This window comes from Falco naumanni, chromosome 12 (assembly GCF_017639655.2).
Source record: "Falco naumanni isolate bFalNau1 chromosome 12, bFalNau1.pat, whole genome shotgun sequence".
NCBI lineage: Eukaryota > Metazoa > Chordata > Aves > Falconiformes > Falconidae > Falco > Falco naumanni.
In genome coordinates this window covers 14,876,442-14,900,699 of record NC_054065.1, presented here as the reverse complement: position 1 = coordinate 14,900,699, position 24,258 = coordinate 14,876,442, and the positions used below count along the sequence as shown (strand labels likewise).

The 24,258-nt window shown below is 40.5% G+C and overlaps 1 protein-coding gene across 2 annotated transcripts in view; it reads right to left on the bottom strand.

Moving 5' to 3' along the window:
• DAAM2 (dishevelled associated activator of morphogenesis 2) overlaps positions 1 to 24,258 on the bottom strand; it is a 205,539-nt gene that overhangs the window by 171,583 nt on the left and 9,698 nt on the right. Inside the window, exon 2 of one of the 2 annotated variants that reach the window (XM_040612105.1) lies at positions 15,305 to 15,441. The gene's annotated coding sequence lies outside the window, so the exon portion shown is untranslated. Of the gene's footprint in view, positions 1 to 6,475; positions 6,664 to 15,304; positions 15,442 to 24,258 lie in introns of those variants that run through there. The other variant, XM_040612104.1, reaches the window with a different exon arrangement.

Genomic DNA, 24,258 nt, shown 5'->3' with positions numbered 1-24,258 from the left:
TTCACTATATAACCTGAGAAATGTGTAATTAAAAAATAACCAGCACAAAGAGTGAAAAACAGCTTCCAGTACAAATATATACTTTTATGACCAACTGCTCTATAGATAGAAGTAAAAGATTTTTTCTCTAGAGAATATGATTAAAAGACAGTTGTTGTTTAAATCTCGGGAAAAAGGAAAGACAACATATATACAAACATGAAAATACAAAGTATGCATACTTTTTTTAAGAAGTATTTTAAAAAAGAGATACAAGATCCTGCCAATAAGTTTACTCTGTGCTAAAGTTATTACACATCCCTGCAGGCACTACCACTACCAGAGCCTCTGTGCCACCGTCATACACAGTCCCTCTGTCCCACCTTCCGGTCTGATAGGAAGTATCTGCGGGTCAGAGTCTTCAACTTCTAGATGAACGTAATGCAAAAGCTCACATGCAACTTTCCAAAGGGCCTCAGAATCAGGCAAAGAATGCAGAACCTAAAAACACAGGACTTGTGTAATGCAAGTGGAGTACTGAAAAACCACATGGGGCAACTGAATTTCACCAGGTCACCAGGCTGAATCCATTCTGGGTAATGAACAAAAAAGATTCCCATTTGATGGCTGCTCATGTGAAATGAATTGATCAAGGCTGTCCTGATAAGTGACTGAGTCTGCCACAGTATTATTTGACACTTGAAACAAAGTGGTTGATTTCTGTTGGCATAACCTAAACAGATTACAGAAGAAGCCATACCAAATCTAACCTGTCAGCCCCTTGTTGGCAATCTGACAATGCTGACCAAAAAAAAAGAACAGAAAGATGCTGAACTTCAGTTTTGATCCTCTGATGGGACCAAAACGCACAGCTGGTGAGCAGCACTGAGGAAGCTGACTCGGCCATGGTCCAAGGCATCACTTGTTCTATGGCTGAAAAAAGGAACTGTGGTCTTCCAGAGCTGTCAGTTTAACAGCTTTCACCCAAACTAAATTAGTTTTGCCTTCTTAAAATGAAAAGAAAAGAAATCCAGCTCACTGGTGAAGCTGTCCAAGATTTTTGAAAGATAATAATCCTTCAGCTTACTGGGATCTGCACTTAATAGATAGGTGTGTGTGCCAAGAGGTAGTTCAGCCCCAGCTGCCAATGCACCTTTCTGCTCAAGCAAACCCAGCTTCCTGCCTTTTAGCACACACAAATTCGGCACATTTAATCAAGTTACTGTTCATTTTACTGAAGTATCAAATTGTCAGAAAAATGTTTTGTTTGCCTACCAGAAGATGAAATAGAGCCTTTTGCATCTTTTCTCAAAAAATCCAACAAAAAAAATACCATTTTGATGCAAACACTGAAGCTTTTACTTTAGTTTGGGTCTGCTTCAGCTGCAGTAAGGTGTATTTATAAAAAAGAAAAAAAGAAAAACAAAACCAAACCTTCCATCCATCCCCTGTATCCCTGCAGAGTCCTGTACCTGAAAGTGTATGATAATGCCCAGCCCACTGTCAAAGGCACAAGCTGTCAACATGAGAGTGAAACACTAGTTTAGGCATGCACGTACATATGCATAGTATTTATAAAACCACGGCTGTAAGGGATTTGGTGTTTATTTTTTTCATTAACTGAAAATGATAACACAAGAGCTTTTCATCTGGCATGAGCCTGGGTTTTATCAGCTGCTGGAAAAGATTCTCTTGGAGAAATGAAATTACAGTGTTTCTCCATGTACTTTCCGTGGATTTCAAAATAAACATAGCTATATGTTCGTGCCAGTCAATAGACAGATGTAGGGTAAAGTTACAGGTCTTGATACATCTAGAAAGAAACTGCAGAGCTAGACACACGATCTGGCTAACACATCATATTGGCTAAATGACAGAACACCCAGCTAAAAAAGACATGATGCACAAGTGAAAAGAACTGGAAAGGGCAGTTGCAAAGGATGCCCTTAGCCTACCTGCTGCACCTGGATATTGCATTATACACCACATGGCATAAAAGACAGTTCATTACTTGATGCTCCTACTGCTTCTCCACACTTCTTACCATGTCAAGTCTCTCAAACAGAACAAACTAAAAATGATGCAGATGAAGACTTGAGAACCAGTTTTGTTCTATGCTCCATTTTAAAAGTCAGCAGTTGCACTGTGAATCAGTTCACCACCACTACCACCCTTCCCAAAAGGACAATTTGACAAGACAGTAAGCAAACAGCATTGAGTATAAAAATTATCCTTTCTAATGAAGGCACCGAGAAGTGCAGCCCATACTAAATAATAGCACTGCCAGCTGCCACTTTGTCATTTCTTTTCATAGAACCTTTACAATCCATGGTCTCTTGAATTTATCTGATTACAAAAAGGAAGGACGGATCTCAGCAGGGCCTTTTTTGGTCCCTAGGAATCTAGAAATTCCTATATTTTTTCCCAATTTCATGCTCCAAAACACATCGACTCGTTACATAGTTTAGCTAAGTGCTCAGATTATTTCACAGGTTTCAGGGTGTAGCAAAGAGAACAAAAGGGATTTCACCATTGCTTTGATTTACTGGCTGCCAAGGTCAGTGTAGTATTTAAATGTGATTATTTAATGATATATTAGGTCACTACCAGGTTTTTAAAGTATAATTAAACTGGTAGTGTGCCTAGAAGCTTTTTTAAAAATTGTTCTTCATCATTTTTTACATTTAAGAAATAATACTCTCAACAATGGATTACGATTAAAGAGAGATTGAAGTTTTCCAAGGATTCTGATGAGTCTAGCAAAGAAGAAAAGAACTTTGGAACTACAGATAAGAAGAAGAAACAGCTCAATCACCAACTGTCTCAGACACAAGATGACAGCTGTACATATGTGAAGATGGAAATAAATTCCTTGGAGGACGCTCATGCATATGAGCATTGGCAGATCTGATGTAGTCTGTTTGGAAGAGTCAGGTCTAGCTGCATAAAGGTATCTACTCCACTGAAATTATTATTTGGGGAACACATTCCTGCAATAATTAATTTCCATCTCCACCTTCAGAGCTATTAAATCTTATTTACTTTCCTTCACCTTCTTTGCAAGTCAACATTTTTTGGTGTTGCACAGGACAACAACTTGAGAGGTCTCCATTTGTACTGATAAACATATCCCTTGTATAATGGAAAACGTGGCATTCCAAATGATTGCAAAAGTAGAGACAGGCAAATAAATCGGACATAAACCCACATCTATCACTGTTCAGTGTAAAAAATTGTCTATGAAATCTTGTCAAAAAGCAAGGCAGCTTACTACACTATGAGCACAGTAAGTCTTTGATATGAAACTGAGGTTTTAAGTTGGGATCCTACTTCTATTACATAAAGCAAAAAGAGGCTTTATCTACGACAGAGAACAAGGCCAGATTCACTTCAGCTGTGTGAGCACCACAAGCCTTCCTAACCTGTGGTAACATCCCTCACTACATGAAGTCAAAACCATTCTTAAAGAAAGGATTTTGCAGTAGGCTTCATTAAATACACTATGATAAGATGCTCTAAGTCAAATTAACAACAATAACATGAACCTCTGCAAAACAATGATCAAAACTAATAATATTAGAAGCCAAACTGTCAGCAATTTCTTGAGTAACCATGAGTCTTGCTCTGGCTAGGCTCACTCAGCAGAGTTACTGTCAGCATAAGCAAGCAGTAGACAAGCACTGCAATGGCAGGCACAGAATTTATAGCACCAACAACATTTAGGTGCCTACTGGCAGGTTAAAAGAGCAGTCTCTAATGAAAAAAACTGTTCAAGGAATCCCTGTTTCTTTAATATGGCATAAATATAGGTGGAAGATTTCTTCACATTTTAAAAATCACACATTTAGGTCATATTAAGCTCATGTTTTGGAGACTCTGCAGGAGTTAACTGTATGACCTCAACATCAGCCACAGATAGACTTATAGTGTGGACTCTCAGGTACAAAGCAACTCCAAGAAAACCACTCAGGAGTAAAATAAAACACATACTAAAGTCAATTTCTAAACAACATAGTAAAAACAAGATCAGGTGCAGAAAACTGTCCATTTGTGAAGGAAAGATTTAAATTGAAATATAGGCAAGTAGGAGAACTGAAGTGAAATAATTTCAACTACCATATTAAACTCGTCTTGCAGACAAATGAAATAGACAGGGAGATGCAAATGATAAGAGCTTGGCTGAACATCAGTGATGATAGAGACACACTTTCAGTGAAAAAATGAGGCTCCTACCAAGACAAGCATCTGCTAGGGTCAAATGTGTCTCAGGAAGTCTGATAGCTCTATCATTCTCAATGAACTTGCTCCACTGCCCAGGGGTCCAACATGTCCTGCACAAGACATGGGGGGCAGCTAAGTAATCCCATCAAGTAGTCTGTTCGAAGGAAAGTGAAAGAGATCCTCAGTAAATTACTGAAGCAGCAGTCAGGCATCTGACCAGTGCCTGTTAGTTCAGAGAGGAACTGGAGAGGGATATCTTTCCTCTGACCCAGTAAATCATTTCAAAGGGCCATTCATACCCAAATGTCTAATGAACCATAAGGAGTATAAAGAAATGTCTATTTTTTTTCCTGAAGAACTACCAATATCCTAAGGATGCACTGCCTCACAATAACTGTTTAACTGCCTCTTGCAGGTAGTAAGAAAGTTGACTTCTGCTTACATACTCCACTGATTCATTGAAGGTAGTAGCAGTCTAAGCTTTTCAATGAGATACAATAATTGGGAGTCTGAATGAACATGTTCCATAAGATCATTCAGTTCTTTTAATCTGCTTTTCCCAGCATGTCTCACATTAAGGACTCAAAATCTGCAGATCTTTCCACTCCACTGCAAGTGATTTGTAAGTAACAGAAATAAAGCTAGACAGAAACATCTTGTTGTTCAAGGCATAACCAAAGCCCCAGATCACAATCGAAACTTCAAGTTGTTATAGAGGTTGTATCAGACGGGGACTTGACAACTTACTCCTTCTTTACACACAACAGAACTGCACTAGTTAAAATAATACCTTAATTCCTTTTAAAGCCTTTGATTCAAGGAAACCCAAATTTCCACTCTAAAAGCAGCAGAATATTATTATATACACCAGGGTATGCACAAACAAGTATACACACACAGAGGTAAGGACAGTCTATTACTGTATTCTTTAACTCTTCATTATATATGGGTAGGATATGGCACAATATCTTGTACCACCTCTTGTACCAGTAATGGTATTGGGATTTCTACAAAGAAAGCTGTATGCCTGCCCGAACATGTCCCTCCCCCTTTCCCAAACGACTTGACAATATGCGCTTCAGTCATTAGGGTTTACAGGTCTTACTATTCAGCTTATAGATTTCCAACCTCTGCTACACATCTGTACTGGATACAAAGGATACATTCCCTTATCAGATGTCTAACTCCAGCCTGCAACTTGATGAACACAGAGTCCTTCCTCATCTCACAAACAATTACTGAGGTAATGTTTCTGTCAAGACATTCCACATTTTCCCTCCCCTTCTTTATTCAGGTTGACTCTATCACACATTCCAGAATGATAACAGGATCATAACCAGACTAATTTCTAGAGCTGGTCAACAGAATTTATATTTTCCTTTATAATTCTGATCAACTCTTAGAAAAAGAAAAAAAAGGGGGGTGTGGGGGGGGGGGGGTGTGGGGGGGGGGTGAGAAAAAGAACAAAAACTATCTCCACGACTTAAGGGGGGGGGGGGGGGAGGGAGGGAACAACACTTCGACCATTGGCTGCTCTAACTGCATGCTGTGTACTGTAGCTTTCTGCATGTGTGAACAATTTTTATTTTAACTGTTTAAAATATCTTATCTCTGCTCAATTTTTCACTTGAATTTTTACCAGTTCAGTTCAGGGAGGACTACGCCAGATGCAGCAACAGCGCCCTCTGGCCGACACAGAGAAATGGGCATCTAATGCTCTGCTCTTCCAGAGCTGCCAATGTATTTAGTTAAATTTAAACAAACAAATACAACATTTGCTCGGCATACTTTGGCATCCAGATTTCCACTGGTAACAGTTTTCAAAATATTCTTATTACTGCTTGCCACATCCCAGTGCCTTTTAAAACTCTATAACATGAGATTTGTTTTTACTTGGAAAAGTAAGTGACAAGTCACTTGAAGCTTCTTGAAAGTATGTTGTTTCTTTTTCCCACCAAATCTCCCTCTTTAATCATCTCCGCGAGAAAAGCCATTGCAACTCTTAGCAGCTTTCTTTCCCTCCATATACAAAAGCACTTGCTGATTTCCCCTTCCCCACTCCTGCAGCAGAGCGTCAATGTGGAAAGAGAGTTTCAAAATAGGAGCACAAACACTGACAAATCCTCAAACTTTTTTTTACACTTTTATTTTACCTCCATGTTTTCCCAGCTGCTCTGCTTAGAAGACAATAAAAAAGTGGCCTGCAAAAAACTACAAATTAAGAGACTGGAAAACTGCAGCCCAAGGAGGAGGATGTGACTTTAGTTTGACTTACCAATTTTATCCAGCTGTATATTTTCCTACTTGCTTTTTACAGCAGATGAGCTCAATGCTCAGGAACGTCCACCCTGTGTCAGGGAGCCAGGCAGAGCCCTGATCCCCACGCTGGATGCTGCTGAGCGAGCGGAGCTGGGGTGGTGGTGGCGGCGGCGGCTGTTGCTGCGGCGGCTGCTGCGTGCGCTCGCTCGGACCCAGATCAGGAACTGCTTCCCATTCCCCAGCCCCGCTCCAGCGCTGCAGGCTTCGGGAGGCAGGGCCGGCCCCTGCTACCGTGCTGCACTTTCTTAAAGGGACAAGCTCCGGCCTGGCAGGAGCGCACGAACCGGGAGCTACCGAGGCTGCCCGGGCTGGCGGCCGGAGCCGGAGCGGCGAAAGGCTGAGTTGCCGCCTCTAACCCGGGCGATAACTACCGCAACAAGAGACGGTTTCCTATCTGCCTTGGGAACAAGAACAACACTCATCTACACAGTTTTTCATCCAAGGTTTTCAGGTGTTGCGGTTTTAATTTTTTGCTTCCTTCACAGCCTCTGCGACGGAGGTGGTAATCATTGCACAGCGAAGGAGGCAACAGCAGCACAGGCCGCGCGACCCCCTGGACGGTGGGCCCAGGGTCCGCCCTGCGGCCGGGACCTGGAGGGGTGCAGTGCATCCACTCCCACCCCCTGCTCTGTGCTGTGCTCCGCGGCACACCAGCCCTGGTCTGCAGTGACATTAGGACTAGAGATATCCCCTGGAAACTCGGATCATTTTGACCTTGAGAGATTTTATTCCCTGTGCTGGAAAGGATATGATTTAATTAAATCAAAAGCCCTAATTTCCCATTTTTTCCTCTTCAGTCATTCTCCAGATAGCTTTAATCCCATACAAACCACTGTTTCTAGCATGTTTTCTGACTTCACTTTCAACTATGTCTGATATGAATAGCTAGATTAATTTTGGGAGTTGTCTGCCTTGTGTGTGTTGCTGTCTGCCCTAGAAGAAACCACATTCTCTGTTAAAGAATAACACTGAAATTCAGAGCTAGTAACACCATCTGCAAAATCTCTCTCTCTGTGTCTTTTTTAACTCACGGAAATAGATGGTTTGCTCTCTGTGCATGTAAGTAATCTGTTTTTGTTACAATAACTGAACTCTCACGTTGACAACACCAATCAATACATACCACAAGGCAAAGTCATATATATACACAGATATATATCTATTTAACAGCACAACCAAAGCAAGCAAGCTACAGGGAAAAAATATCACCTTCAGACTGGCAGACCAGACCAAACAAGGATGAGAGATGAGACCAAGTCACCACTGTCCTGTCTCTCTGCCTTCATATACACCAATGCACTATAAGCACAGAGCAGGGACAAACGGCCAGCAAGCCATGAAGTCTTTCTGTTTCTTTGGTCCTATGGGAAAAGGATATGGGTACCAATCAAAAGGTGAATCCAGCCCTTTTAATGCTAATGGTCCTCCACAAACAGGCTCAGTAGGTATCCGCTAACTAGTGGCATGTATACCTTCTACCCTGTAAGCAAAGTAGCCATTTAGCCACATTACTAAATTATAATCTTCAGCATTATTAGCCTTATATTAAACCATGGGAACTCATCAGTGTTCCTCTAGTATAAGCTATACTTATGCTCCTGCTTTCCCTAGCATGAAGTCCGGGAAAGTTTACAAATACAAACTACACGTGATGCACAGTAAAAGAGATCCTATAATTCCATCAATCCTCCCCTCTGTTCACATGTTTCCATTGGTCTATTAATCCTCACTTTACACTCACATCACTGCCTACTACTTTTTTCATCTCATCCTCCAAGTCCCTGACCCTTTACTCTCTGTTTCCCCCTTCTGCATGCCTGGTATTTCTGCAGCTGATCTCCACCGTTTGAGCTCCACCTAACTGTCTTGCCCCCGCCTTCTCCCCTCTAGCTTCTCAGCTTCTCATTGGAAGAGGAAAGAAGAGCTGAAAGGTGGGAATGATTAACTGATTCCTTCTCTCGGTTCCCTCTCCTTCCTCCAGCCAAGGTTCTGGAGCCAGAGACCTGTATGCAGCCCTAGAAACTAACCTGCAGCAGCAGGACAAGGTTTATAGGTAGGTTTGCATTACCAACACTCTCTCTCTCCTCACATTAGCATGCTGTACCATTTATTATGATACAGTGTAACCAAGATAAATGGCCTTTGTTAAACTTGTTAACATTAGTTAAAAGTTAACAAAACACTCATCTTTAAGGCAAAGCTGGTCATCTGCTTGATGCCTCAGCTAAGGTTATTCAGACATACAAAACAGGCAGAGTCTGTCTACAAGACAACATGGTAAGGTGCTGTAGTGGATGGGGATTTGAATGGCAAAGAAACAAATGGTGGAGAGAAACTGGGGTTTGAGGGGGGGACCTAAAGTGATGCTCCATTGCTCTGCGCACACAAAACAAGAACATGGAAAAGCACCAGAAAGTGCCCAGCAGGAAATAAGCTTGTGCCACTGGACCAGAATGATCTAACTAACCACCATAAATGTTAAGATAAAAAAAAGTATCTGCTGTTGGTTACATATATTACTCCATACTCTCCTCACAATCCTGTGTGAAAGCTGCTCCTCTGCTCACAGCATCTGGATGTTCCATTGACAGAGCATTGTCTAATGGTTACAGCACAACTGCAGGTTTCTATTACCTGCTGTAGGAAAAATGTGTGGTATATTAAAGGACATAGAATTCAAATTCTGCTGCATGCTTGGATATTTAGCTAGCAGTAAATGAAACTAGATAAATCACTAATTCTTTTTGTGACTGTTTCCCCAACAACAACATAGTACACTAAACTTCGGTGTTATATAATTGACTACTTGTATTAGTAACAGCTTGGGTTGAAAGATGACAGAGGAGCCAGCTTTTTATTATTAAATACTGAACTGCAGATACCTCAGTGAAAACTGAAAAGTGTTGCAGTTTGCAAAAATGTTTAATTCTGCAGAGCAATCCCCTTGCACAAGAGATGACATTTATTGGGAGATGTTTTTGTGTCTTTGCTTATAGGGGACAGCAAAACCAGAAGTGATCCCAAAGTTATCAAGAAAGAAAGAAGGTATGTTTCTCTTTCTGAACGCAGTATCACCTAAGATCTACATCCTAAGACAACATAAACGTACCTACAGAAGCAGTTCCTTCTGAATTTAGGAATAAGACCATTAAAGAAATCAACTGCTTATTTCTGTAAACGTTTTTAGGCTCTGATGACCAAGATCAAAACCAAAACACTATAGTATTATCTGTGCATAAGGGCCTTTAATAGAAAGTGGAAAAAAAGGGGGAAAGGGACATCTAAACCCAAATAGATTATTTGCTGCTCAAAACCAGATTCCCTAGAGAACACAGAAGCAAAAGCTTCTGTGAGATGTTGCTCTACCTCTGTAGATATAAATTGTTTGTTAGATCCTTTGTCCAAACAAAAGGACATGGGTATATTAATCTAACAACAGAAGTGTCTGTTGTGAGAGGAGATTCAGTGCCAGGCTGCCTGCTCCATCTGACAATGAGATTAAACACCATGGCTCTGTGAGCTCGGCTGCATGCCTTGCCTGACACCACCACCCAGTGCAGCTATAGGGTCTCTATCTCAATCACCACAGGCTACAGAACTAGAAAGACTTTCATACCCTCCCTACAGAATTGCTTCTGCATGTCTCCCAGTCTCTGAAATACCACACAATGTTTTGAGCATCTCTTGAGTGTGACATGCAGAGCAGTACTGCTACTATATACACTGACACCAGATGTAACATGGTGATGGAACCATCACTATCCTTACTTATCAAAAAGCCACAAGAAATTCTGTTCCCTGTTGCTAAAGGGCTGAAATGAGGCATATATACTGAACAGAGTACAGACATGTATAGGTGTTCTTTTAGTTAATACAATTCTTCTAAAATTATTTTTATCTTTGGGCTCAAACCACACCATTGGATCTAAGGGCTGGATTCTACTCCCACTGACTTCCTGATAAATAAGGATGGAACTGTGCTCCAATTCAGGGATATATATGTCTCAGATTAAAAATTTTCAATCCTAACCCACATCTTTAATGTGTTAATACAGCAGTTTGAAAACTTGCTTTGAACTTCAAAAAGTAGGGATCTGGACAATGCTTATCTGAAATAATGTTAATTATCAATTAAAAACTAAAACTATTAATAACACAAGATTGTTTTCCACTAGATGAATCGTGATGTGTGTACATACCTGTGTGTGCATGTATGTATTTACACATATGCATGCATGCATACAGATGTTTGAGTGAAACAGTGACAGAACTTACTGCTGTTAGGTTTAGCTTGCATCTGATGTATTGTTGGTGTACTTTTTTTTCTGCAGCATTCTTGACATCATGGAAAAGTATGTTTTAGTTAGCTGCCACTACGAGCCCAGAACAAACATTTAGTTTTGGTGCAGTTATTTTTTCAGTTTAAAAAAAAAAAAGGTTAAAAGTAAATAAATTGGTTCCTAGATCCTAAACTTTATCAGATTTGCAAGAGCTGTGCAGTTAATGAAAGTTATGGCCTTCAACATGAAGATAACGATCCTTGACAATGTCTTCCATCAACATACTAGCTATCAAACTACTCATACCAACTGTTTTTAAATAAAAAGATTTGTTTTCCTTATTATAAAATGGGTTATGCCACAGCATTTAGGTCAGTTACAACTATATTCAGGTCTGTACCCGTTGTAATAAGATGTAAGATGTTGGTTTGGACCTTCCTAGAGATGGCACATTTCAATTCCACTCTTTTCCCTGTGTTTTTCTTGTTCACGGTTCCTTCTTTTTCATTGGCTTCTCAAGCTCATTGTAACCCTGTCTCCTGTATTGGTTAAGATTTGGTGAGTGGTCTGCACAAGTTGTTTGCTGAGAAAGGAACATGCAAGCTTGAAAGAAAAGGCATCAATATTTGCTGCAGCTTAGGTTAACAGCTATAGAAAGAAGAAAAAGGCATTTGTTCATCAGAAAGGAGAAGAGGTTTACAAGCTCTTAGAAAGTGAAAGTCAGAGATTATTCGAACTGAAGGAAAAAAGAAAAAAATGTGAAAATTCTGCAAGAATTGTCATTTCTTTCTTTAGTTTTGCTTGGTACTTCTCAAGCATTTGGGAAGTGCAACTCTTTTTTCAGATAACAGCCCAGCTCAAACCCAGATCCCTGAAGGAGGACATAATCAGCCAGAATTACATTAAATTTCCTGCCACCAAAACACTGATCATCTTCCAGCAATTAAAGGTAGTTAGCAGTCCCTGACTACTGTAAACATTTGTAGCCAGCAACGTCACTATGGCTTCATTTGCCTGCCTTGAAGAAACTTGGGTTGTGTTCACACCTAACACCTTATGACCATTTTGAACCTATTCATGACACTTTCTCAGGGATAACAGACTAGAGTTATAGAAAAACCACACAATTCACCTGAACTTCAGATCCTTTTGGTTTCTCTTTGCTTTTCAGTCACCAAAATAGAGGGCACTGATCTGTTAAATGGAATCTTCCTCTGCTTTCCCCATCATTTTTGAATACTTCCTTCTATTCTGTATTTATCTTATTTTCCAGAAAAAAGTCCTATGTTCTAGCAGATGGTCACCTTACAAAAAGTGCAGTATGCAGACAGGTGATCTGTATCACAAACATTAGTAACCACATGTTCTTGGCTAGATCTACTAAATATCTGAACCAAGGAGGGCTGGGGTGAGCTTGTCCCTAGGCAGCTCTTCCAACAAAAGTCTGTATAATGACATTCCTCAACATTTTTCATTAGTGGGATTTTTTTTCCTTTTTGAAAAAAATCCAAAGACCACCTTGGGCTGCACTGCAAAATAGGCTTTCACTAATAACAATAATTTTAAAATCAGTTTGGGCTTTGAATGGCCTGAGGGTTTTTTCCTTTTACTCCCCTGATTTATATGCATGGACTTGTTCAGCTGCACAGTGAGGAGGGACACATGGGTATTTTTAAGTTTTAGAAGTGTATAGGGAATGCCTGATCTTGTATTGGCCACTATTTAATTAGCAATGATTTAGATCAATATGTCTTGTTCCAGTCAAGAATAGGGCACTAATACAGTCAGAAATAAAGTCAGTTTCTAACTATGAACACACAGACCTCAGCAACTTCCAGGAAAATCAAAGAAATGTCTATAGAAAGGGAAAGGCTATTTCCACTTCTATTCTGATAGAGGGTCTAGGCCAGATCTTTTACTCTGGTTTACTTCTGGTTAGCACAAAACCAGAGTGCAGAAGTAATGGCAGTATTTAAACTGCTTTTTCCACTCTGTGGTCTATAAGCTGATCAAGGTATGTTAAGGCTCTGATGCCAACTTAGAACAGCCTTGGGGTTTTGTAAATGCTACTTGGCTACTCATGGATCCTGAAACAGCTGCTTAGCAGGCAGGGAGCTTGAGCTAAATATCCTTTTCTTTACAATACTAGTGACAGAGCTATCACACTGCTCCCATTCTACCTAGGAAACTCACTTCCTTCAAAACTGACCAAGGTTTCTAGGTCTGCATTGCTTGTGAGTGCTTTGTAGCACCTCAGCGGAAAAAAGTAGCTGGAGCAACAAGTCCTGGCTCCATCTGCAGTGCTGGGCACGGGATGTTTGCTTACAGTGTATTCTTTGCAGAAGAACTAGAAGGATTAGTTATGGTTGGTGTGGCTTGCTAAACTCTGATTATTCATGTCCTCTGAAGTTTACAAGCAAACTAATTAGCAGCACCGATCCCTTAGTAAGAATCAGAAATCAATTAGGAAGGCAGCTGACCTTATTATAACAATTAATTGCAAATGACATTCAGTTTCAGTACTTGATGGGCAAGCTCTCTGTTCTGGCTTTTGAGGCTTTAGTGTTTTTCTGTTGGGTTGGGATTCTTTTTCCCCTTCATTACACCACTGTGTACCCACCCTGATTTTTCTTAGACATAATTTCCATCATATAGAATCTGCCCTATTTTGTGACACACAGTTTCCTGGACAATACTTGACTTTCTTTACAGGAATTCCTGTATGCTTAGGAGTCCTGGAAATGGGACAAAGTTCCTACGGAAAGTGGCTCCTTACTTCTAGGCAAAGGATGCTGAATTACTTTCTTGGAAATCTTCTTGTGAGGGTGAGGACAGGGGAGAAGAAAGATGTAAGCCATCTTTGTTGCACTTGGTAAGACAGTTCAGTTCACTGAGAATGCAGAGCACCCATGCTCCAGTGGGGTGCTAAGTAGTGTATATGTGATTACCAGAAAGACTGAGTTGCTCTGGAGACAAAAAAATACGATGTTTTCTCTGAAGCAGGTCACTGAGATATGAAGAGGGGCATACCCAGATTCTGCAAGGTATAATTCCATCATGGTAGTCTGAGCCAGAAGGAGACTTGGAGTATGCCAAGGGAGCAGCACATATTAACTAAGTAGTGGCCCTGATTCTGTGCAAGATGTTCATGCACAGAGACAGGGCCCTTAAAATTATTGTTTTCTCCCAAACTTCTGCACAAGCCAGAGAAGAAACTGGTCACCTTGAGGGATGTAACTAATCAAGAATGAATTGGTTTTTGAGAAGACTTCTAAGATGTAAAATGGTAATGCTTTAAAATCACGGGGAGTAAATGTGTTCCTCTTGAATGCATATTCATACACAGCTAGAGAACTGGAGCTGTCAGAAAAATGCCATACTTTGTTTCATGCAACAGAATCTGAATTTAGCATTTCTATTTTTTGTATTGGCTGGCTGTGAGGTTCTAACAACTGTAGGAACTCTTTAGGATACTGACAGAGGGGCAGCATCATGCCTATGGAGACAACTATGGGAAACTTCCTGCTCAATTCAGCAGAAATATGACTGAGCTTAAACCCTGACAACTGATTCACCACAGCCCTGCTCATTGGTATACTCATTTACATCAGTGCAAAGCACGCACCATCTTCATGCTGCACTTTACATTTACGTTGCACTCATGTAAATACTGCTGCAGAGTGCATGGCAGTATGGAACTGGGTCACACGACTTCACAGCATTTCAGATCCCATCAAGTGAAATGCCATGGGAAGAAAAGGTTTCACATTCTTTTGTTTGTAAGTGACTGCTGCAAACACATTAATAGAAAGGACACTGAAAACAATGAGACATTAGGTGTAATTAGGCTTCATGCACAACAATGGTTGGACCTGATAACCTTAAAGGTCTTTTCCAACCTAAAGGATTCTATGATTCTGTGATAGTGAATGCACAAGCTCTTCTTAACAGAGTAAAACCCTAAAGGATTCTAAATTGCACCACGGAGGAAGATGCTGACACTAAGTTTTCTTCTAATTGGTGGTCACTCTGGAAGAATCAAGGACAGTATAAAGAAAGAGAGAGGAAGAACAGAGCATAAAATCAAGAACATTACTAAACTATCATTTCCAATAAGCATATTTACTAACTTACAAGAAACGCCTCCAGTTTAGACTATAATTATAATCAAAACCAAATTAATATGCTGGCCTTTCAGACTGAGTAACAGCATGACTAATGCTAGTAGCATAGCCTGGGTACAAGTTCTGTTGAAATGGTAATGGGGTAGAGAACAGATGGTGTAGAAGGTTACAATTTTTATGCCATTAGGATATCTGTTGCTTCTAAATACACCTGGTTTGTCTGTAATTGGGGATAGTGAGGACCTGTTTTCTGTAATTTTGCTCTGAAATTGAAAACCACCTTGAAATAGGTAGAAGATTCTTCTTGCCTTTGCCTGGTGAATGAAGTTATGTCTGATATTCCATTCCCCTCCCATTCCCCACAAGCAAATTAGAACTAACCTGGATGATCTGTGTAGTTTCTGATTTGCTCTTCTCTCTCTCTCTGTGGGTCTGTGTTCAGTTCAGGTCCTCGCCAAGTAGGAAGGCCCCACCTTCAGATAAGTTAGTACAGCTGTTTTGACTGTAGAGATGGTCTTCTGGAGAAACAATTGCAAATAAATAGTTCCTTTTAGCTTTCTATCAATATAAAAGGCATCTCCAAAGTTTTTTTCACTTTCAAAATAAATTACAATAGAAATATTTACATAGGTTCCTGTATGTTATCTGTTAACTTTAACACAGGGATGGTCTTCCAGTGTTCTGATGAAATTACTTTGCCTTACACCAGAGTGATTTGAAGCACATGCTTGACACTAAGCAAGAGAAGATGCAGGTAGCAGGTACTATTTGAACATGTAAAGGCAAGAAAAAACTTAAAGGCTTCTTTGCTGAAGCACTTAACAGTGCTTTTAATACACTCCAGAATCAAACCTAACATGACCATCTCACATGTACCATTGTATCTTCAACAATGATTGCATTTACATTGTAGACAAAATGTTGACTGGTTACTCTACAAATTAACTTTGAGTATAGGGATCATAAGTGATCACTGATAGAGAAAAAGAAATTTGCACAGAGCATGATTAACATGTAGAAAGATGGTTTTCTGCTGATACAGAACTATTGGCTTCAGCTTCTTTCTATCAGCTGCTCTAGACATGACTTCCAGGATTTAGGAAGAAATCTGTTATAAATTATTTACGTATATAATTCAGCTAATTTTCTTGTTGTTGGGGTTTTTTTCATTATTTTTTATTAAAACCAAATGATTGTGCTCCAGGACATTCCACAAATGCTGCTGCACTGTCATTTTAGGAAATACCATTAAAGCAACCTTCTCCTTATTTGCTTCCCAAGGCATTTAACTAAGCTGTTTTAAGAGAAACATCATTAAAATTGTCAATTCCTCCCTGGGTGCCTTAAGATTATTCATAGAAACTGTTGTCTTTTGGGGATAATAGAAACACAGGGCCTTGTTTTCCCTTTATTAACCCCATTTTCCACTGAAGTACAAATATCAACTTTAACACAGGTCTTTCAACACTGGGCAAATTGAGACCTCTTTTTTTTTCCCTCCTCTGTAAGAATTTGACATTAGTGAAAGATACCACGTCAGGAACATTAATGAGTGAAGTCCTCTACCCAATCTGAAATTATGTATATCAAAGGAAGCAGTTCTACTGCTCACCCCCAAAAACTTCCACCACAATTCCTGATTTTTGTCCTGGCATAACTAACTTTAAGAGGATGTGGGACAGCATATCCCAGATACTACTTGGCCCCAAATAGTAAGTGCCAGCTGTGATTGCAGTTCTTGATCTGTTTTGACTCAGTCATGAGAAAAAGACAAATTAAGGTATCACAGAGCACAGAACAGTTAAGGCTGGAAGAGACCTCTGCCAATCACCAGCTCCAAACCCACTGCTCAAAGGAGGGTCAACTACAGAAGGTTGCCTGGGACATCATCCAGTCAGGTTTTGAGTATTTCTATGAACAGAGACTTCACAACCTTTCTGACAAACCTGTTCCAGTATTTGATCATGCCCACATTAAAAAAGTTTTTTCTTATGCTTAAATGGAATTTCTTGTATTTCAGTTTGTGCCCATAAACTCCCATCATGCCACTGGGCACTGCTGAGAAACATTTGGCTTCATCCTCTTTACTCCCCTCACCATCAGGTATTTATACATATTGATATGATCCCCTCAAGCCTTCTCTGGAATAAATAGTCCCAGATCTTTCAGTGTCTACTCATATGTCAGATATACCAGCCCTTCAATCATCTTTGTGGTCCTTTGGTATACTTTCCCCAATATGTCCATCTCTCTTTCGCACTGAGGAATCCCAGAACTGGACACAGCATTCCAGATGTGTCCCACCAATGGTGAACAGAGAGGAGGGATCACCTTTCTTGACTTGCTGGCTAATACAGTTCAGAAGCTGTTGGCCTTCTTTGCCACAAGGGTACATTTCAGAATCATGTTCAGCTCCTTGAGTGCTGTGTCTCCAGGTTCTTTTTCCCTAAGCTGCTTTCCAGCTGGTTGACCCCAGTCTGTACTGCTGCATGAGGTTATTTCTCCCCAGGAAGAGGACCTGGCATTCAAACAGCAGTATGACCACATGGTCTATCAAACTTTCTTCCCAGCTTCATGTTGTCTGCAAATTTGCTAAGCATGCACTTGGTCCCATCATCCAGGCCATTAATGAAGATGTTAAACAGTTTTGAATCCCAGCACTAACCCTGGGTTACATTATTTGTGTGGCCCACAGCTGATCTGTTCACTGCTGACCACAACCTTTTGAGCCCAGGAGCTCAGCCAGCTGCTAAGCCATGTCACTGATCACTTATCTAGCCTACACTTCATCAGTTTGTTAATGATGACATGTGAAAGTGTCAAAAGTCTCACTAAAGTCAAGATAAACAGTATCTAGTGCTCTTTCCATATCTATCAAGCCAATCATCTTATCATAGAAGGCTCTTAGGATGGTCAGGCATGATTTCTCTTTATAGATTCCTCCTTATATTTGACTATTCCCAGTCACCTTCTGGTCCTTCATATGCTTGGAAATGGTTTCTAGGATTGTTTGCTCCATCACCTTCCCAGGGACTGAGATGACGTTGTCCACCCTGTAGTGCTCCAGATCCTTTTTCTTGTCCCTCTTGAAGATAAAAGTGACAGTTCCTTTCTTCCAGTCCTCAGGAACCTCCCCCAGTGTCCATGACCTTTCAAAGATAATCAAGAGTGGCTTAACAATGACTTTAGACAGCTCCTTCGGCATTTGTGAGTGTATCCCATCAGATTCCAGGGACTTTTTTTGTTTGTCCACTGTATTTAGATATTCTCTAACTGCATCCTCATCCATCAAGGACAAGTCTTCCTTGCTGTGTACTTTGCTGCTGGTCTTAGAGGCCTAGGATTTCTGAGGGTTGAGTACTTACAGTAAAGACCGCAGTGAAGAAGACTTGAGTATCCCATCCTTTTCTGTGTCCTTTATCACCAAGTCCCCTAGACCATTCAGCAGTGGGTCTACTTTTCCTCTCATCTTTCTTTTGCAGCTCATCTCCCTTTAGAAACCCTTTTTGTTGCCCTTCATGTCCCTTAGCAAATTCACCTCCAAGTAGGCCTTGGTTTTCCTTATCCCATCCTCACATATTCAGATACTGTGTCTTTATTCCTCCCAGGTCACCTGACCCTACTTCTACCTCTTGTAAACTTCATTTTTACATTTGAGTTTAGTCAGGATGTCCTTACCTATACAGGCCTCTTGAAACCTTTGTTTCATTTCCTGCTCATCAGGATTAAGTGTTTTTGAGCTCGGGGGAGATCCTTAAAAAACAATTTGCTCTCCTGGAGCTTTCTTTTCTCCAGGGCTGTGTATTGTCGCATTCTTTCAAGCAGGTACCTGAAGAGGCCATAGTCTGCTCTCTTGAAGTCCAAGGTTGTGATATGTTTTCTGCCTTGCTCCCTTCTTTCAGGATCCTGAAGTCTACCATCCCATGGTCACTTCAGCCAAAGCTACCCTTGACTGCCACAACCCCAACCCATTCTTCCTTGTTTGTAAATACCAGGTCCAGTAGAGCAACTTTTCATCTCATCCCTTATTTGTGTTAGAAAGTTGTCATCACTCCAGAAGCCTGCTGGATTTCTTGTGCCTTGCTGTGTTGCCCTTCCAGCAGATACTGAGATGGTCATGAGGCTTTTCCATTTGCCTGAAGAAGTTTTCCTTTACTTGTTCTTCTGATCAGGCAATCTATAACAGACATCCAACAAAGCATTGCTCTTGTTGTATTGCTCACTAATCTTGACCCAAAAGCTCTCAACTGGCTCATCATCCATCCCCACGATGAGCTATTCAAGCAGATGCTATCATATACTGGACAACCATTTCACAGCACATCAGGCTCCTCCTCTGCTGTAGTTTGTCCTTTCTATGCTTTCCACAGAAAACTTTCAAATCCAAAGATATCCCATTCTGGGAGGCCTCATTCCCATTCAAAACAACATCACAGCTCAGAGTCAAATCTATCATTTTCCCTGCAAACCACATTTTCTTCCCAGTTTGTTGGTGTTGATTCTTCTTTCCCCATCTCCAGTCTTGCCACCTGCGACTTCAACACATTGACACATTAGGCCACATTTAAAGACTTGGACATTGAGCTGCTGATGAAGAAGTTTGAACTAAACCTTTCAATCTCATTAATGTAGAGAAACCCTCACACAGTCCTGGTTATGCTAGGGCACTCTGCTAAAGGTTATCTCAATTTATTCGCTATGTTACTGCTTCGTGGATCAGTCTATCCTTATATTCCTTAAAGAGCTATCCTTAGTCATGTGATTCACATAGCATCACATCTTCTCATCCCTGAGTCTAAACGTAAGGTAGCTTACACTACAACACTTGCAATTGTAACAATTTTTCATTATGATCAACTGAAACAGGATTTGAACAGGTGACCAAATCTTTGTTTAGCCACATGTAATGAGTAAAAGCTTACTTATCAAGCAGGCCTGCTTATTTCTGTAGCATTAGTTTTGGTATGGAGCACTGGCTATTTGATTCTACATTCATGTCTGCATCTGTCAGTGCCACAGTGTCCCACTGTGCAATGAAGTGATCCTGGTCCCAATCTTCCTAACATAACATATAACAGAACTAGGATGTAACATCTGACAAGAAGCAACAGGCATGCTTCTGTGTAGTCCTCATTCATCTCAAAGAAAGTTCCTGCCTTGGCTGACACTAGGGCAGTGAACCCCTGGGGTTTTAAGAAGCATTGCCTGGCACATTATCTGTACAGTCCTAAGTGGTTTTCTCAAATGAGCTGATGGAGATGGAGCAGGGAAAGAGAGGTTTAATGCCAAATTTCTTCACTTGATGTAAATATCAACCCTTTTGAGTAGTAATTTGACATTCCTCAGCAAAGACACAGTTTGCTTTTGAAATATTTACCTTTTCTTTATTTTTTATAACCTTAAGAAAATTTGGAAGGAATGTGAACTGTTTTGTTTTTTGTCTTCCTATGACGGCAGAGATTTATTTATAGCCAGGAACTGCAGGACAGCTCTCACGTGGCTGCTGAAAATTAAAACAGCATGTAGGGTTTTGTTTTGTTTTGCTTTTATGCCTTTGCCGCTACAATCTCTCCCTGCGTTCCCTAAACCGTTATTATTGTAACCAGAGCCACATTTTGCATTGCTACAATTGCAGGGTTATGTAAATTCCAAAGGCTTTAAAGGAAAGGGCCTGCAGATTCTGCTCTGGGCCATAGGGAAGTTGACACAAATGGTTATGCCCAGCATCTATGGAGAGGTAAAAGCATTCTTAAATTGTCAACAGACAGGAAACCTAAGTCTCAATCTCAACATCAACCTGAAGTTTTCTAAATCTTTTAGACATTACTGGTTTCATTTAATCCTCTCATTTTCAGTGTTGTACTTTTCTATGGCCAGGAAAATTCCCTTCAGCCACTTCTGGAAATCTTCATATATCCTCTCTCACTTTCCACCAGTGTGGACTGGTTTACCCAGGAAAGCCAACAACAGAAACCTCTACAGGTACAAACTTTTTCAGACTCAAGGAACTGTATTTTTACAGTCACCTTGAAACCGTACACTCTGAAAAGCATTACTTTTCTCATGAAGACTTTTATATTAAGAAGACAATTACACCAAAAGAGAACAGCCATACTCACAAAAGGCAGCAAGGGAACAGAGTATGCACTGATCCCTTGCAAGGAGTCTTTACAGCAAGCAGGAGTGGGGAAAAGTGTGATACATGTTGCACACCTGTATGCTTCTGAGTAACTAAGTTGTAATGCTGACACTAGCTGTGCATTTCTGTGTGGGCATGGGCAAGCCAATTCATGTTTCTGACTCTGTACTCTGTAAAACAGGGATAATAATGCCTGACTCAGAGTCAATGTTAGAAGGCTCTGCGTAAGCTCATCTTAGTCCCCAGTGTTTAGGCAACTCAGTTAAATGAAAAAAATGTTTCAGCCCACTTCTCTAGCCTTGCTTCTATTTCAGCTCTAAATCACCATTAGTCAAATCATGCTTAGACCTCAGACAAAAACCTAGATTACATTATTCCTGAAGTATGTGGAGGTTTTGCACAGCATGGTGCACCCTGATCACTGGAGTGTGCTAATGAGAGCTCAGGGAAATTACTGTTTTTTTGTGAAAAAGTGCAGCCAGAACTCCCTAGCCAATTCAGCTGACACTGTGAGGAAGGATGTGGCTGTGATGCCACTCCAACATGCTGCTTTCTATAGCTGTTGAGTTTTCCAGGCAACTTTAAACTTACTGCAGTAAATATGAAAAAGCAGGGCTTGCTGCATTGTTCATCCACCTCTTTTCCGTGAAGCTAATTGTGGTAAGTCCTCAGGAAAGAAAACCAAAACTGGTTCACAGTCTGCAACCAGGTCAGTGTGAAGCCAAAACAGAAGGGACATTCCAGTCAATTTCCAGTCCATGATATTTTAAGAATAATCACTACAATGGAAGAGATAACCTCAGCAATGCACAACAGTTCCTACTCAGCTGGTAGTTACTGTTGCTGAACAGGTGGCGATAGCTGTTATTATGAAAGTGTAGTTGTTTAAATCTTATTAAGAAAGACAAGACCTATTTCTAAAGATGCAGCTACCAAGACCCATTTCTAGAGATGCAGCTACACAAGATCCCTGCACAGATCAGAAATGTCTACCAGTTTGTCGTATGTGTTTATTTACCTGGAACCAGGAATTGCTCTGTGGAGCTCCGATCCTGACCATCATTCTGACCTTGGGCAAGTGACTGAATGCCTGTGCACCCACAAGTCCTTTTGAAGTCAACTGGTGATGTGGATGCTCAACAATTCTGAAAAAACAAGCCCTACAGGTCAAAGCCAAAGTCTGCCAGAGCTGAGATGTTTTGGGTCATATCATAAATTATATACATTTTGAACACAAAACCTAAAGCATCCACAGCTAAAAACTATTTTTGTAAGTGGGGTCCTGTAATTGGCCTACTGTAACACAACTCTCAGACACAGAGGGGTGGAGTCCAAGGGATCATCTATATTAATATTTTTGGGGAAAGGACAGTTTATTAAGGGTCTGTGTGGAGTCAGAAACAAGCAGCCAGAAGACAAAGAGAAACCAGAAATCAAAGACAGTTATATTAAACTGTGTTTCATTCTTAGTGCACCTAATGATAAGTATCTGAGAACTATACATTTTACTGAACCAGGTACTGACCAAAATTGTTACTTTATTCTGGAAGCTATGTTTCCTAACTCTTGACTCCTTTTCTCAAAGATGACTGGTTTAGTGCTTGATAGAACTGCAGAGCACAGTCAAGAAACTCTGATATCCTGTAGTATCAAATTCCTCACATTTTGGTCTTGAACCTGAATCAAAATTAATACATGCCTCTAAATGATCAGCACTGCTTCATACAGACCTTGGTATCTTACCCAAGTATTAAGCAAGCTGGAGGTTGCTTAACTTTGGGAACCTGTGAAGCCTGCAGCCTGTAATTATTGGCCAAACCAGCAGCATAGCTCCCATCTACAACTCATTTGGTTCCCTGAGTTAACAAAACCCTTCCTTACCTGCCAAGCTTGCATACCCAATAGATACTACTTGACTCAGCACGATTAGCAAAGCAGGCAGGACAAGCGGCCACTTAGTCAGCTCTGACGCATTTTACAGCATCCAATAGCTGACACAGTTCAAGCAAGGCCAAAAAACCATAAAATACCAATAAACATAATCACACAGACTTTTATACAGCAGACCAGTTAAATAGAATAGGAGTATAACAAAATCCTCCTATTGATAATAAATGGCAGTAAGGAAATTAAAGGCCCAGTGTTTGGTGCAGTGGTTCAATATGGTGAGGTCTAGTTAGGGCCATATTAGATTCTCAGGCCTAACTTATTCCTCTGCTGGGCAAAGAAAGGAGGGCATAAAGAAAGAACTGTAAGCATACAGATAGATGGTACATAGTATAAAATAATAAAAAAAAAAAAAAAAAGGCAAACCAAACAAAAAACACCCATAAACAGGAAAATAGAATAGAACAGAATAGTTCAGTTGGAAGGGACCTATGATGATTATCTAGTCCAGTTTCCTGAATGTTTTAATTCTTCCTAATGATGCAACTCAGGTGAGCTGCAAAAGGCAGATGTTATGTCCTCTCTCCTTGCTGCAATCAGCTACACCCAAAAATATCTGGAAGGAAAATGTCATCTGACACAGCCATGGTAAAAATGACCCAAACTAAAAAGTGTCAACTCTGAGGGTGTGGGAAAGTCTGCAAACAAATCACTGGGTGTGTCAGATATACAGACGCTAATATAATGCAGTGATTACTGTGTCTTTGCTAAGTGAGTATGTAAAAGGGAGCTTTGTGTTTTAAGAACCATGCACACTGACTGCTGAACAAACTCAAGTCTGGGTGTATTTGCCTGCCTAGGAGTGGTACAACATTCCCTGTGACCCTTAAGCTTCATGGGACACTCAGAACACAATTGAAATCCAGAGATTCTAAACAAATCCAGCACAGCATCTTATTCTACATGGAGACTTTTTAGACTGCTTCTAAGTATCACAGAACTGGGGAAACTGCTTTTGTGATACCCTTGAGTTAATTTCTCAGGGAACTTCACAGTGGCTACAGGGCTCATTATTACCCACCGTATTAGCATCACAAGATTCATATCAAATGGCAAAATCTGGCCCTAGAAACAAGCCTCCAAAATGATGGTGAGAACTTTGGCTTTAAAAGTTCAAATGCAACAAATACAGGAACCTGGAGAGCTCATGGACTTAGGGTCACACAGTGTAAACAGGAAACCTAGAAAAGAAAGCTTATACATCCATGCAGCCTGGGTTGTTCTATTACAAACAAACAAATAAACAAGT